The sequence below is a fragment of the Mirounga angustirostris genome, unplaced genomic scaffold, assembly GCF_029215605.1.
Source record: "Mirounga angustirostris isolate CCGP_5_RB_7025 unplaced genomic scaffold, mMirAng1.0.hap1 SCAF_10, whole genome shotgun sequence".
Taxonomy (NCBI): domain Eukaryota; kingdom Metazoa; phylum Chordata; class Mammalia; order Carnivora; family Phocidae; genus Mirounga; species Mirounga angustirostris.
In genome coordinates, this window is record NW_026991718.1 from 35902090 (window position 1) to 35918563 (window position 16474).

The following is a 16474-nucleotide window of genomic DNA, read 5'->3' on the forward strand; positions in this document are numbered from 1 at the left end:
AGAGACCTCTTTTACTTTTACCTTGGTCAACAGATGCCAAGTAGGGAACCTGGACTTCCCACCAACCACTTACTGCCACCAACCACTTTTCCTACTGGAGCAGTGTCCGAGGAAGCCACCTAACACAAATGGTTAAAATAATACCCAGCATCTCACAACACAAGATTTGAAACACCAAGTTTTCAATAGAAAATCACTCATGATACCAAGATTAAGGATGATCTCAAATTGAATGAAAATAACCAATAAATGCTAATCCCAAGATGACAGAGATGTTAGGATGATCTGACAGACATTTTAAAACAACTACCATAAAAATGCTTCAAAGAGTAATGACAAATACTCTTGAAACAAATGAAAATTTAGGAGGTCCCAGGCAAGAAAGTTAAAATAAAAAGAAGAACCCAATGGAAGTTTTAGAACTGAAAAATATAGTAACCAAAACAACAAAGAAAAACCCTGCCTGAATGGAGGCACTCACAGTAGAATAGCAGGGAAACAGTGAACCCAAAGATAGGATGCTGTTCCATATCCATTCTGGACAACAGAGAGAAGAAAATGGGCTGGAGAAGAAAGGAACAGAGCTTCCGGGATATGTGGTGCTATACCAAAAGATCTAGTTTCCATGACACTGGAGTTCTGGAAGGAGAAGAAATAAGGGCAGAACTGAAAAAGTGCTTGATTAAGTAATGGCTTAAAACTTCCCAAATGTGGCAAAAACCATAAAACCACAGATTTAAGAAGCCAAGCAAATCTCAAACAGGATAAATCCAAAAAAATCCATATCAAGGCACATCATAGTCAAACTTCTGAAAAACAGAGAGAAAAAAATATACATTGCAAACGGAGAGGAATGACACTCCACCGATGGGGTGGGGCAGGGAAGAAGTGTGAATGACAGAAAATTGTTACGAGAAACCATGGAGGCCAGAGTGTTGAAGTGTTGAAGTGGCCAACTCAGAACCCTACATCCAGCTGAAAGGTCCTTTCTAGTGAAAAGATCCTTCAGGAATGAAAAGGAAATCAAAGCATTCTCAGAAAAACTAAGAATATTTGTCACCAGCAGACATAGGGAATAAGAATGGCTACAAGAATTTTTCTTTCTTTTTTTTAAAGATATATTTAATTTTTTGAAAGATTTTATTTATTTATTTGAGAGAGAGAGAGAGCACAAGTGGCGGTGGGGGCAGGGGCGGTGCTGCAGAGGGAGAAGGAAAAGCAGGGAGCCCAACGCTGGAGTCCATCCCACGGCCCTGAGATCGTGACCTGAGCCAAAGTCAGACGCTTAACTGAATGAGCCACCCAGGTGCCCCGCCAAAAGAATTTTTCTAAACAGAAAGGGAAACAATGAGAGAAAGACTATTGGGGCATCAGTAAGGAAGAAAGAACGTAATAAGCAACAACATTGGTAATATTGGTCATTACAAGAGATTTTCATTTTCTTCTTGAGTTTTCAAAATTGTGTTGATGATTGAGGCAAAAACTTTAACTCTTAACACTGTCTAATGTGATTCTAAGGATATGTAGAAGAAATATTTGAGACAACTATTATAAACAGAGAGGGTAAAGTGACATAGAGAGAGGTAAATGTTTCACATTTCAAACTTGTCAAATGATGACACTAGTAAACTGTGGTAAGTCTCAATAAATGCAGAAAAATCATTTGATAAAATCCAATAAATATTCCTGATAAAAACTCTTAGCCAACTAAGAACACATAGGAACTTCCTCAACCTGATAAGGGTCATCCACTGAAAATTTATAGCTAATATCATTCATTTTTTTTTTTTTAAAGTAGGCTTCATGCCCAACGTGGTGCTTGAACTCACAACCCAGAGATCAAGAGTCAGATGCTCTACCTACTGAGCCAACCAGGTGGCCCTATAGTTCCTATAGTTACCCTCATCCTTTTCTTGTTTTATTTTTTTAAGGTTTATTTATTTATTTCTTTGAGCGAGAGAGAGAGAGAAAGTACATGGGCAGAGGGAGAGAATCTTTCAAGCAGACTCCTGGCTGAGTGCAGATCCCAACGCGGGGCTTGATCTCATGACCCATGACAGCATGACCTGAGCTGAAACCAAGAGTTGGTCGCTCAACCCACTGAGCCACCCAGGAGCCCCATTAACATCATTCTTAATGATGAAAGACTGAATACTTTCCCTCCTGAGATCAGAAATTCTCACAGACTCTATTCCACACTGTCCTAAAGATTCTATCCCATGTAATATGGCAAGAAATAGAAATCCAGAGATCCAGGTTGGGAATAGAAAAGGAAAGCTGTTTTTATTGGCAAGAGTCTACATAGAAAATCCTATAGAACTAAAAAAGTAACTTTAGTAAAGATACACGATACAAGATTAATTCACAAAAATCACTGCATTTCTATATTTTTGTAGTGAACCACTAGAAATTGACCTTTTAAAAAGTACTATTCATAATAGTATCAAAAAGTATAAAATAATTAGAGTGAATCTGACAAAAGATGGACAAGATCTTTACATTAAAAATTAATAAAACACTGCTGAGAGAAATTAAAGAGAACCTAAGTAGAGAGAGAGAGATACTGTGTTCATGGGTCAGAAGGCTCCATATTTTCCAGGTATACATTCTCACCAAATTGATCTATAAAGTCAATGCAATTCTGGGCAAAATCTCAGCAGGGACTTCTGTAGAAATTGACAAACTTCTTCTAAAATTCATATGGAAATGCAGAGGGCTTAGAATAGTGAAAACAGCTTTGCAAAGGAGGAACATAGTTGGAGAACTAACAGTGTGGGATTTCAAGACTTACTATAAAGTGACAGTACTGCCGTAAACATGAGCACAGACATCAGCGGAACTTCAGAATCAAGATTGAACAGACCTGCTCATGTATGAACAACTAATTTTTGACAAAAGTGCAGAGCAGTGCAGGGAGGGAGAAATGGTTGTCTTTTCAACCAATGCTGTGGGGGAGGGGAGGGACACTGGGCTATCCATAGGCAAAAAAAGTGAACTTCAATCCACACCTCCTACCATGTACAAAAAATCAACTCAAAACGGGTCATCGGAGGTTGAAATAGCCACAGCTTCTGAAGAAAACAGAAGAAAATCTTGTGACTTTGGGCCAGGCAAAGATTTCTTAGATATATCAAAAGCATGATACAGAAAAGAAAAAAAATTGATATATTGGACTCCTTCGAAATTGAAGACAAAAGAAAATGAAAAGATGAGCTACAAACCAGGAGAAAACATGCGCAAATCATATTATTTAATAAAGGGCTTGTATCCATTATGTATAAAGAACTCCCAAAACTCAATAATAAGAAATCAAACAACCCAGTGAAGAAAGGGACAAACTATTTAAACAGACATATCACCAAAGATCTGTGAATTAGAAAGAAGTGATGCAAATTATTTTCACGAGCGGTCACGATGCAACTATTTGGACGATTACAATAAAAGAGACTGACCACAATAAGCATTATGAGGATGTGGAGCAACTGGAACGCTCACACACTGCTCATGGGTTTTTAGAAATGATGGGGCCATCCTTAACCAAATCTTGCCAAGCCCCATTCAAAGAATCACAGCTTAATTTCTTCCTGCCCAATTTCTTTTGCCAGAGCCCCTGGAAAGCCAGCTTTCCAGTGTCACACAAGGTCACCTCCAGCGTAGGAGTTTTTCCCTTCAAGCAAACTGCAGTCGATCTAGTTTAGAAACACTCTTGCTATTTTGTTTTTGTTTTGTTTTTTTTTTTTTTTTTAATTTAAGGCACCAGACTGTGAATTAGTATGGTGTGTTCAAGACCGCCCACCCAGCCCTCCTTAGGTCTGCTTCTCCGTGGATTTGGGGTGTCTTGAAAGGTGACACAGTGTCGGATTAAAGGAAAGAGAGGAAGGCACCACGACTCTCAGCGACCTCGTCTAGACAATTTTCTGAGGATTGAATACAGCTCTGGGTGTGAGTCAGCTCCCGCCCGAGCAAGCGAGTTTCTGTCTGCTTGGGTCTCTCTGCCTTTGCAGTCAGAGGAAGGGCCCGGGCTCAGGCCAGGAAGAATCTGCTCTAAGCTGATAAAGCCAAAGCCCCAGTGCCAGGAACCCTGTGGTTTTTCTGTCTTTGGAAGTTCTCCCGGTGAGGCCTGGGAGGAGAGGACACTCTCTAGGAGGAGGTACTTTCCCCCCCGCAAAGCATCGTTCTGCATATCGCCCAGGCGAGCCCTTTGCACACATCCGGGCTATGAGACCCCGCGCACCCAGGGCTGTGCGCTCCATTTCAGGTGCGCCGGACACGGTTTTCTCCCTTAAATGTGCGAACTGCAAAGTTCCGTCCCCGCCTCTTGCTCTCTGGGGATGGGCGGAGGGAGGCAGCCTTCGCGGCTGGGGTGGGAGAGGGGCGGGCGTGCGGTCCCGGCAGACCCGTGGGTATCTGACCGCGCGGAGATGGGGCGCTGCCTCGCGGTGACCCTGGCCGCGGGAGCCCCAGACCCTGACAAAGCCCGCCTGCTCGCTCCGCTTTGCTGCCTTTTACTTTTCCCTAAACCAACTCAGAGGGAGTTTCAACCCTCTGAAACGGCCAGCGAAATTCTAGAGCTCAGATCCATCCACTCAGAGGGGAAGACGTGCGGATTTTTTTTTTTTTTTTTTTTGGAACCCGTTGTTGGAGTGTAAACGGAGCTGTCAGTCTAGAAGCCCCCCGCCCCGTTCCCCCCACCCCCACCGCCACCTCCATCCCGCGCAGGAGCCGGGCGTGAGTATGCAGAGCCGGGTGTTTTTAGAGTCTGCTCTCTCCCGGATTGCTCTTGGTGGACCCCGAGCCGGCTACTGGCGGGCTTAGGGCGCACGGGGCTTTGCGGAACCCGGTGCAGCCCCAAGGTGGGCTTAGCTGGGGCAGTGCACAGACCTGGAGCCCGAGAAGCTCGAGACAAGCACAAGGCACGCAGAAACCCTTGTTCAATTTCACCTTCAATTAAAAAAAACCAAAAACCTCCCAACAGGTTCAGGTGCCATTTGGGAGGGGTGGGGGGAGGATTTATCAAAGATTTATAAATGGGGCAATCTAGTAAAAACAAAAATCGTCACATCGTTTCACAGGATGGCAGCATATTTTGCTTTCCTTTTGGCAAAGATCCAGGATTGAGCTACTGATTAAAATATACCCTACGAAGTACATGTATACTTAGGGAATGTCTCCCTAAGTATTTGCTGACTTGCTTCTGAATTACACGCCTGGTGAAGCGGACCCTGGCCGCAGGGAATTGGTTCTCCTTCACGCAGGTGCTCTCCGCGCCCCTCCCTCAGGCTGGGGTCTGGGCTGCTTTGGGCTTTGTCTTTTATTCTGTCTTGGGGAGCCCAGCACAGGATCTAGCACCGGGGGGCTCTCATTCACATCCACTGGGGGCCCCTACCTGGTCATCTGTAAAGTGGGACAATAGATGCTGGTCTTACCTGCCTGAGAGTCTCCTTTACTGATCCAGTTCATAAAGGATGGGAGAGCTGCTGGCGGCCGCACCCCTCAGCCAAGTCCTTTCCCCTTTTCTCCTTACTTTGCACATCTGTGAAGTAAAGGAAAGGGAACAAATTTAGCAGTGATGACTCCGTTGTTTTACTTTAAAAAAAAAAAAAAAGTTGGCACCATCGTTACAAAATAGTAACATTTGTTAATTCTGGAATGTGGTTACTCAGGTGTTCCTTATATCATTCTCTGTATTTTTCAAAGTCTCCTGCCCCAATAAAAGAAGAGAAAAGAAAATTTTTTTAAAAAAGACTTGTATGAAATCTGGTCTCCTCCACTTGGACTTTCTCTGGTTCTGTGTACAGGAAAATGCTTAGTAAACCCCGGAGTCCTGAGACTCTGTAAGGAGAGGCATTAATATTATTCATCTTGTTTCTGTTCTGTCCACTGCTCTAGGAATTTACTGAAACCCAGCAGTAGGCTTCCCCCGTACCCCCACTCCCAGCTGTGGAAGGCAGCTAGCTGTTTGCTCACCAGTCTGTCTGACTTGTCGGTGGGATAGGAGTTTTCTAGTTGAAGGTACGTGAATTCAGGATGGTGTCACTTACAGTGTTCTGATTCAATTTCATCCAACCCACTGACCCCGCCAACAAACCCAACCTACACCAAACAAGAGCATGTCATATACCTGTATGAAGAGTAACTCCTATCTGCAGTCATTAAACATTTGCTTTGTATAATAAAATCCCAACTTTCTTGGGCTTAACGAAAACACGAAAACACGTTGCTGGAGAAAATGGACATTGACATCCACTCCTCTAACTTAAAAACAGCCTAACTAAATTAAGTAACAACAACAACAAAAAGTTGTTTCCCACACATTTGCCCTGCTCTTACCACCAGTCTTCAGCCTGAAATAATTTCATGCTTGAGGTATTAACTTATGAAAATAGGCACAAAAGGGGAAAAATGTGAGCAGATCCTCAGCTATATTATTAGTCATTGCTACAGCTGAGTGCATTCCGGCACAAAGGCGTGTTATTCTGCCTGAGTACCTCAGTTTTGAACAAAATGTAGCTCACTAATGGGTTATGCCTCATATACCTTTTTGTAATCATTAGGTTTCCATTCTCTGTAATTTATCCCGTTTTTCATTAAGAGTATGTGCATTAGGCAGGCGTGCGCTCAAGCGCCCATGCACGCGCACACACACACACACACTCATCTGTTAAGTCCCCTTTTGTTTGTGGCTGAAAAAAAAGGTCATGGCCTGAGCTGTCAGTCCTTTTAGGGAAACATTACTGTATTGATTATGATAACTGAGAATTATCATTGATTATAATGCTTTGGAAATCAGGGTGATGGATGGCGTGTGAATGTAGATTTTGAAAAACTGGTGAATTGGGTGTAGGAACATGAGTAAGTGAAGGGAATCCAGAAGCATTCTGGAGAAGATGGAGACAGAGTCGGGGAGTCTGACCTGTCTCTAATTGTCAGGGGCAGCACTGGGCTGGAATCTTTTTGGGCCGGGCAGAAATATCTCACTCATTTGCTTAGTGTTTTCAGGTCTTCTGGATGAGCGACAAGATTCCAGACAATAGCCCTCTTTTTGGAGGTTTCTGGCTTGCGCTCAGAGGTGTTGCCCCAAATCAGTTTGAGTCAAACGAATAAAAGAGCCAAGTTTTGAACCTAGGGATCTTTACTTCTGTAAAGTCCGGACTTGGTTTTAGAAATCCAGGCTTTTGAATGTTAACCTCTGGATAGACAAAACTACAATAAAAATAGCAGGCAAGAAAATAATCAAGTGGAAGAAATACAAGGGAAATATGAGAATCTTGGAGAAGATCAAGGTTCTCACAAACAAGTATGGATCATTTGAGCTGTCTCCTCAACAGAGCAGAGGTCTGCAGGGGGCTGGCAATCCTGGAAGCAGGCCCCCCGGGGCAGGGAGCACTCCCCTACCCCCGTACCCCTCCCACCCCCCACTCCCTGGCCCCAAGTCTCAGCCAGTAGGAGAAGCCCCTGGCATCATCCCCCTGGATGGGATTCTCCACTGACATTTGCCTGGCCAGGGGGGACACTAATTGGGAACCAAATGTCCTCCTTTAACCTCTTTGAAGTGTTAACGAATGCTTTGATTTTGTTCTTTCCTGCTCATTAAGACAAATGCAGTTCCGCTTTGCCCTGAAAAAATCTGATCTCCCCTCCCAAGCCAGCTGCTCATCTTCCTGATGGGGAGAACCCAGGCCCTGCAAGGGGGTCCCCTCCTGTCAGGTGACCCACCTTGCCAATGATCTCTCTGGCCGTACATCACACTGCAGTCAGAGCCCGGGACGCATTTGGAGTAACTCTCAACCCAGACTGCCCTATTAGATCCCAGGCATCCCAAGCATTTTGAGGTTCCCGGAGACTGTGCCGTGTGGAAGCAATCGGGCTGGACAGAACTCCAGGGAGACAGAGCCCCCGACACATCTGGAATCTTGAGAGCGTATGAAGCCAATTTCGCCCTCACCCTTTTTTTTACTAGTGACGCGCTGGGGTAACGTGATGGCAGACCTTGAACTGGAAGTGATGTTGCCTTCGCAGCTGCCTGAGGCTCATCTGACATAACACCCCCCCCACACACACCATAGACCTCCCTCCCTCTCTCCAGTGCCCCTGGGCAAAGTCAGTGGGATGGAAATCTGCCGAAAGGAAGGCACTGCAGCCCCGGGGTCTACTCAAGAGACCACTGAAGGTGGGACAGGCGCCTCGCACACCCAGGGCCAGCCGCGGCGGAAACACAGGCTCCAGAGGCTGGCACCAAGAAAGAGGCCCAGTGCCCAGCGGCGGCACTCCCGCAGACGGCTGCAGACCGTGGTGGAGATGGGAGAGCGGAGAGGAGAGTGTTCTTGAGAACAGAAATTCCAGCCTGGGAAAACGTCACCCATCCTATCTCGTTCTCTCAGTTAGAATCTCCACACCCAGCGGGCCCCAAGCCCTGCTATGTGTGTGTGATCTCCTTGGATCGTCTTCCCATCTGCGAGATCGGCATCAGGGTTAGACCCTTTCCCTCTATTTTGGTTTCTACTGCCTTAACCATTTTAAGTGTCAAGTACACGAACATGGTTTTACAACAGACCTTAGAGCTTTTTCATTTTGCAAAACTGAAGCTCTATCCATGAAGCAGTGACTCCCCGTCTCCCCCGTCCCTGTAGACCCTGGCAGCCACCAGTCTCCTTTCTGTCTCTCTGACTTTGACGCCTCTAGGCATTCCCTGTAAGTGGAACCCCATAGGATTTGTGCCTTCGTGACTGGCTTATTTCACTCAGTATAACGTCCTCCCAAGTTTCACGTATCTTGTGGCCTGTGACAGATTTTCCTTCCTTTTTAGGCTGAATAATATCCCACCGTAATATTCCATTGTGTGTGGAGACCACTGTCTGCTTATCCATTCATCTGGTGAAGGACACACGGGTTGCTCCCACGTTTTGGCTCTTGGGAATGATGCCCCTATGAACATGAGTGTGCAAGTATCCCTCTGAGATCTTGCTTTCAATTGTTTTGGAACTATACTGAGAAGAGGAATTGCTGGATCATAGGGTAGTTCTATTTTTAATTTTTTTTAAAAAAGATTTTATTTGTTTATTTGAGAGAGAGAGAATGAGAGAGACAGAGAGCACATGAGAGGGGGGAGGGTCAGAGGACGAAGCAGACTCCCTGCCGAGCAGGGAGCCCGATGCGGGACTCGATCCAGGGACTCCAGGATCATGACCTGAGCCGAAGGCAGTCGCTTAACCAACTGAGCCACCCAGGCGCCCTCATAGGGTAGTTCTATTTTTCATTTTTTTTTTTAAAGATTTTATTTGTTTATTTGAGAGAGAGAGAATGAGAGAGAGAGAACACCTGAGAGGGGATAGGGTCAGAGGACGAAGCAGACTCCCCGCCGAGCAGGGAGCCCGATGCGGGACTCAATCCTGGGACTCCAGGATCATGACCTGAGCCGAAGGCAGTCGCCCAACCAACTGAGCCACCCAGGCGCCCATCTATTTTTAATTTTTTGAGGGACCTCCATATTGTTTTCCACAGCGGCTGCACCAGTTTGCATCCCCACCGGCAATGTAGGAGGGCTCCAATTTCTCCACACGCTCCCCAACTCTTGTTGATATATATACACATATATGCCCTCTGAAGGGGTATGAGGTGATATCTCCTTGTAGTTTCTTTTGCGTTTCCCTAATTCTTAGTGGTCATGACTCTCTTTTCCTATGCTTGTTAGCCATTTGTGTATCGTCTTTGGAGAGATGTCTGTTCAAATCCTTTCCCCTCGGGTGTCTGGGTGGCTCCGTTGGTTAAGTGTCTGCCTTTAGCTCTGGTCCTGATTCCAGGATCCTGGGATTCGAGCCCCAAGTAGGGCTGCCTGCTCAGCCGGGAGCCTGCTTCTCCCTCTCCCTCTGCCTGCCGCTCACTCTGCTTGTACACGCTCTCTCTCTCTGTCAAATAAGTAAATCAAATCTTAAAAAAAAATCCTTTCCCCCTTTTAAAATCAGATTTTGTTGTTGTTGACTTGTAGGAGTTTTTTAATATCCTCCTCCTTTTATGTGTTTAGCTGAAAAAAACTAAAGGATCAAAGAGGTGGAGAACTGGGGCGCCTGGGTGGCTCAGTTGGTTAAGCGACTGCCTTCGGCTCAGGTCATGATCCTGGAGTCCCGGGATCGAGTCCCGCATCGGGCTCCCTGCTCGGCGGGGAGTCTGCTTCTCCCTCTGACCCTCCTCCCTCTCATGCTCTCTGTTTCTCATTCTCTCTGTCTCAAATAAATAAATAAAATCTTAAAAAAAAAAAAAAAAAGAGGTGGAGAACTTAGTTGCTCCTGCCTTCGTGCCTTCTAATAGGACGGGGCGGGGCGGGGGGGGGGGGTGCGGTGGTGCGCTGCATGTTTCCCCAGCAGCGGGGAAGGATGGCCATAGAGCAGTGGGCCCATCCTCCCAGCCACACGGTCTCACGGCAAACACCGCCCATCAAATGCACACCCTGTGTTCACAGCCTTGTGTGCCAAATTGCTGCTTGGAAACCCACAGCGAACACCGGTTGCAGGGAGCTCAGAAGCGTGTAATATCCACTTTAATGACGGTTCCACTTTCTTGTTTCCCCCTCCTCGGAGGAAGGGCAGAGAGAAAAGGCCGTTCATGGAAAAATACATTTAAATGGATCAGTGCGGGGCAACCCTTTGCACATCTGTTCTTAACCAGTTTCAGCTGAAACTACTGAAAATATACATAGATCTATTTATGTGGAACCAGTTAAATCTGATAAGATTACAGTTTGGAGGGTAACTCTGGATTTGGTGGTGGGGTAGAAAAAAACCCCTCTATACTTGGTCCCCACACAAGCTCCTAACCTTTTACCGCAGATGTTGTTGAGGGAATCGGATTTGCTACAAATTAAAAAGACCTAAATTGTTCGAGATTTGTTACAAACAAACTCAAGATGTCTCGACAGCCTTTCTGCGGCGCAGGATTCCTGCCTCCCCTCCAATCCGGGCCGAGCCCTTTGTTATCAGAGCGTGGAGACCACAGCTGGGAAACCACTTGTTTCTGAGTAATTCTGTCCTCACTCTCCGCATCAGTCCGTTTCGCAGGAAGATGGTAGGCAGGCTGTTCACACACTGACTGGCCAGTTGCCTTCCCTAGGAGGACACCAGCGGCCCCTGAAGACATGCAGGCAGCAGGAAAGGAGTGTTGACTGAGAGCCTCTTTATGCAGGTGCTGGGCTCTTTCCCAAGCCTTTCTTACGAAGCACCAGAACCACGCTTTGAGGTCATCCCATTATAGAGATGAGAAAACTGAGGCTCTAGGATGATTTGCCAAGGACCATGCCGACAATAGGGAATGAGGTGCTGAAAAGGAAGAAAGAGTTTTTCTCCCATCTAAATGTCTCAGGGGGCAAAGCCACAACTCAGTTACCCACAGGAAATGCAGATATCATGGGTGCAGATCTCCTCGATTTGGTAAAGAGAGCCAGAAATGACCAGGTTTTCTCACATGTTAGCTCAGGTCTTGAAGTCAAACAAAACACCTAGACCCTGCTGTGGTCTGCGATCCCACTGCAGGGCCTTTGATGCCGCCAGAGGTGGGAGGCAGAAGCTGCATTGCTCCCGCTACAGGTGGGGACTTGGGGATCTGACTATCAGGATTCTCGTCTGCTGGTGCCGGAGGCCTCTGTCACAAGTAAGGGGCACCACAGGTCAGCGTCTCTGTCCCCGTGTCCCTTCTAAAGCCTTTCCTGGTGACTTCATGAGACTCCTCCCTTGACTCTCGCACGCTCTGAACGTGCATTCATCTATAAACATTTATCTAATCATTTATCTCTAAAAGATGACATCAGTCTATAAAATGCACCACAGGACACAAGAATAACAGTCACATGGCCTCAGAAACAATCAGCCCAAATTGACATCTGACAACATCCCCCCACCGCACCCCGAGGAGCTGGGCTGTGATTGGTAAGGTTTTCATTCCTGAGGGACCCCACGCTGTGAAAATGCACCTATTTCTGTTTATTGAAAATCATTTTTTTTAATAAGCAGCCCAGTGGAAAACAATTGTGAATGGCAGCTTCATTACATGTGGAGTTTTAGAACAAAGAAAATAGTGCTCACACTCTATGACCTGTTCAATGATACTGAATTTTAATTAAAAAAATGTTACATGCTAAATTGATGACAAGGAGGGTGTGACACTAGGGCTATGAAAGAAATCAGGAAGGCAACTGAGGGTTGACAGGTTACCTCAGTGATCTATTCGACGTTACTTCCTATTTTTGTCTTCTCCCTCTTTGTTTTCCGTTTGAAATTTTCAGTTTCGAATTAGTGGGAACACACTCCAAGCTCGATGGACTTCAGATGGGGAGGCTGGTGGGACTAGAGGAGGGTACAAGGAGGGGGAGGCTTATTTGCCCCCCAGGGGCCTCCAACGTCGTCTTGTGCAGTGGATGCACTGTTGTCCTAGAGGGTCTCCTCCAAGTGGCTACTGGCCCAGGCCACCCTAGAAAAGCCCTGTTGAAGCGGTCGGTTTTTCTGAGCATCAAACTTGGAGCTGCTTGCAGGTGACTGGTGTAAGGTCATCTTCTCTGGCCTGCTAACTTGGAATGAATTATTCTGAAGGAACACATTCCATGGTGTGTGGACAGGCCACTGGATGTTCAACCCAACCTAAGTTTCACCAATTATAAGAGAGTTTTCTTTTGAGATGGGGCAATAATTGAATAGGAAAATCCAAGTGCTGAAAGTATGTCAGTGTGTTGGGTTTCAGAAAGGCTGACTGGGGTGGGAAAAGGCGGTCAGCTTCCTCTCCGGGTGGGCTTCTAGGTCATGGTGTGTCAGTTCATGAGCTAAAGCCCCATGACACAGTAGTCATCTGCCCCAGTCACAGAGCCCCGAGGTCTGCCCGGGGTGGAAGGATCACTTCTGCCACGGCCTGTGCAGGGAGGCAGCAGCTGCTCTGGGTCCGGGAGCCCGCCTCGGCTCGCTGGGAGAAGCGGGGGGTCTTGCGGCTGGGGGAGCTTGAGTGTCGCCTTCCTCCTGAGAGACAGGTGTGCGGAGCAGACCGCAGAGTTCACCACCAGCCAGAACAGGGCCTTGACCTTCCCTGAGGAAGAGACTAGCAACTAGCATTCAGAGTCTAGGGTCCCCAGGCACGGGACAGCAGATATAGAGGCCCTGGCACCGGGGGGCGGGGGGGGGGGGGGCTGGTGTAGAGTGGGCGGGCCACAGGTATGACATAGGGGAGGTGCTGGCCATGCACAGGGAGGAGGCCAAGTTCTGTTCTAAGAGCCCCAGGAAGCCACTGTCATGGTCCAAGCAGGAGAAGCACGCGGCTTGGTTTTACATTTCCCGGAGATCATGCTGGCTTCTGTCTAGAGTAGGATCTAGACGGGTGGGAGGCTGGGCTGTGGGCTAGGTGGGAGGCAATGGGATAGGAGACAAAGGGGCTGCTTTCACAGGTAGGCCCAGCGCGGCACGGTGAGGAGCTGGTGAGTAGGGTGAGGGATGGGTCTGTGGAGGAGACATCCAACCCCGGGTCTCCTCATTGGGAGAGGCTTCAATAATCCTTATGTCTCAGAGAGGTTGTGAAGGTTAAAAATGGGGCCTGAGCCACACAGGTACCCAAGACTGCATTCTCGTCATCTCCGTGGTCCCCGCAAGCACAGATAGCAGCCAGCTGTCTTTAGCAAGGCTACTTCTGACCCTTGTCCTCAGTAAAGTGGGAAGTAGGGCCTGGGCTGGTATGGGCAACAGGGCGGGTTTGGATTGCTTCTTTCTGAGAAATCATGTGCAGATCCCCAAGCAAAATGGTGATGCAATAAACTTCCATGTTCTTAAAAACATTTTGATGTTTACAAAAAAAAGTTAACAGGGAGCCGAATTATCACCGTCATGAAGCTCACACGTGCCCGTGGTCGCCTGACTTCCCAGAGTACAACAGGTGAGCCAGACCAGTGACTGTCCTTCGGGCCAGGATCCCTCTGTCCAGCCCCAGCACTCATGCCTGGAGACGCAGGGGTGGGGAGTGGGCGAAGGTAGGGGAATTCCCACCTTTAGGTCAAACACGCACTTCTGAGCTCACACCGGGCCTAGCACACAGGGCCTAGAACCTCATGGGCCTCACACGTATCAAGTTTATCATGGGGGTGGGGAGGAACTGGCCTGACCATGTGGGGTCTTCCTATGGCTGGGAAGGAGAAGGGGCATCAGGGCTGTGTGAAGGATGGGAGGAGGGGCTGATGGGGCCAGGCTCTCTGCTCAGGGTGCAGCTTGGAGAAGGACACGTGACCAATTTTCTCTGAGCCAGCATATTTTCCATTCTAAATATAGCCCAAGATGACCCAAGACATCTTCCCCTCCCAAGGAGACTCAAGGCTCTGTATTTCCCGCATTTCTGTGACTTCTGAAAAAGTGAACAGTGAGATCTGAGGCTTTACCTTCCCATCCCCTGATCCCATGGACCCTGGGTCCTAAGGAGCGATGTCTAACCCCCTTGAGAGGAGAGCCTGCCCTGGGTCAGGAACTCTTTTTGGTCCCCAACCTTTAGTAGGTACCAAAATATTTGGCTAGCTCTCTTCCTCCAGCAAATTGGAAACAGGGCTTCTATCCAGCTAGGAAGGGTCACCTGTCACCCGGGCCGGAAATGAGTAGCTTTCCGCCACCCCTGGGTTAGTTCACCCCAGCATCTCAGGAGCGAGGCCCACCCTGATGAGTTTTAATTGGACAACGGGTCCTTACTTCCCCTTGGAACCTTGCTGCACCATCAAGCTGATACTTTGATCACATTTCCGGAAGGTACAGGATGCAAGCCTTTTGGAAAGAGGGCACCCACCGCCGGCCTCGGGCACCACCATGACTCTTGGCTCCGAGCGCCTTCACTGAATGTTTGCAAAGGAGGGCAGGGGGTAGTGTTCTGTATCTGAGCAGGGCCCTGCTAATTGCTGCACAAGCACTTCTGGGGAAGTTCAAGTTTCCAAAGGCCTGCCCTTAACTCAGACAGCACCAGCGCTTCCCAAACAGCGCTGGAGGGCATTTGTGAAAACGCATCATGGGAGCCACAAAGCCCTGTGGTTATCTCCGAAGGGTTAATGACCAAAAGGTGAGGACAGTCATGGTAAGTTACATATAGCAAACAGTGAGCAAAGCAAGCAAGAGGAAAAAAAAAAACCCCACATGGAAACACCTCCCTCCCCGCTCCGGGAGCCCACCCCCCACCCTCCTGCAACAACACTGTATATACAGACCACAGATCGGGGCATAGTTAAATTTGGCACACAGAGACTACAGCAAAGAAAGAAAACATATCAAGTTACGCGGAGTCCTATTCAGATTTGGGCCGGGGCCTCAGCCGCACAATGCTGAGCAGAGGAGAACAAGGCCGTGGTGTGTTGTCGAAAAGCACACCGGTGAGCTTGGCTTTCCTTTCAGTCATTTGCTGGCCTGGCCCTGGGCAACAGGTTAATTCCCTGCCCCACAGGTGGAGACAGATAAAACAAACCCAAATGGTGTAATGGGCCGCAGGAAACCTTTCTTTCAAAACTTGATCCCTCTCCAGAGAGGAAACACGCAAGGACTTTGCTCTGGACAGTAATCTGTTTTCTTAGGGCCGCTGGGAGAGACCTGGTGGCCAGGGTAAATAAGGCAACGCGGCCCGTGGCTGGGCTTTTGGCAGGCGACGCTGCAAGGGAAGTTCGAAAAGACCACTTCCTACGCTCTAGTCCCAACCAGGAGTAAGCTGTCAATCTCAGAGGATGAAGGCCCTCTGGAAAAAGCCAGTGGAGAGAAAGCACCCCCGCCACCCCACCAGGGAGAAACCGAAGCCACAGGTGCATGCCAGGGTCCCCTCCTCCTCCCCCGGGCCCAGCTCACCTGGCCAGAACCCAGCCTGCAAGCCCGTTCCCCTCCCAGCTCCCTGAGTGGGGAGCGCAGGCCAGGCCGTGTGAAATGCAACCCGGGTGGGTTTCAGCCTCCGCGCTGAGCAGCCGGACAGGCCGGCAGGCAGGCTGCCAGGGGGACTGGGACCGGCTGAGGCTCTGGCACGGGGAGGGTCAGATATGTTTTAGTCATCAGACATTGTCCCGGCTGGAGGGCGCTTAGGCCTCCCTGAGGAGATGAGACAGCCGCCGGCTGGCACTTGTCAGCCAGGGCTACTCCCCGTGTCGCCAAGGACGTGGGTCTTTCCAAAGCCAGGCCACGTTGTGACCCTACTTGGGCCTCACCGGACCCCAGGTGGGCAGGGCAGCCCCGCCATTTTGCAGGGGAAGGAGTTGAGGCGCGGTGAGGCCACATCCTGTCCGTGTGGGTACAGCTGGTTCAGAGAGCAGCCCCTTATCCTGGCCCTCCGGGCAGACATGCCTAAGGAGCTGGTCCCCACTGCACAGGGCAGTAGTTCTCGCTTCTGGGCATGTGCCAGCATCGTGGGGTCATCCTCTACCTGGTGTGACCTATTCTCCTCAAGGTGGGCCTGGGTATCCTGCCCTAGTGCCAGCCCCCAGCAGGGGGTGGGGATGCAGCCACCT

General features: G+C 48.5%; 1 pseudogene; it reads right to left on the reverse strand.

Moving 5' to 3' along the window:
• The window catches only part of LOC135361738 (NADH dehydrogenase [ubiquinone] 1 alpha subcomplex subunit 1-like), a 177028-nt pseudogene that overhangs the window by 55787 nt on the left and 104767 nt on the right, over positions 1-16474 (reverse strand).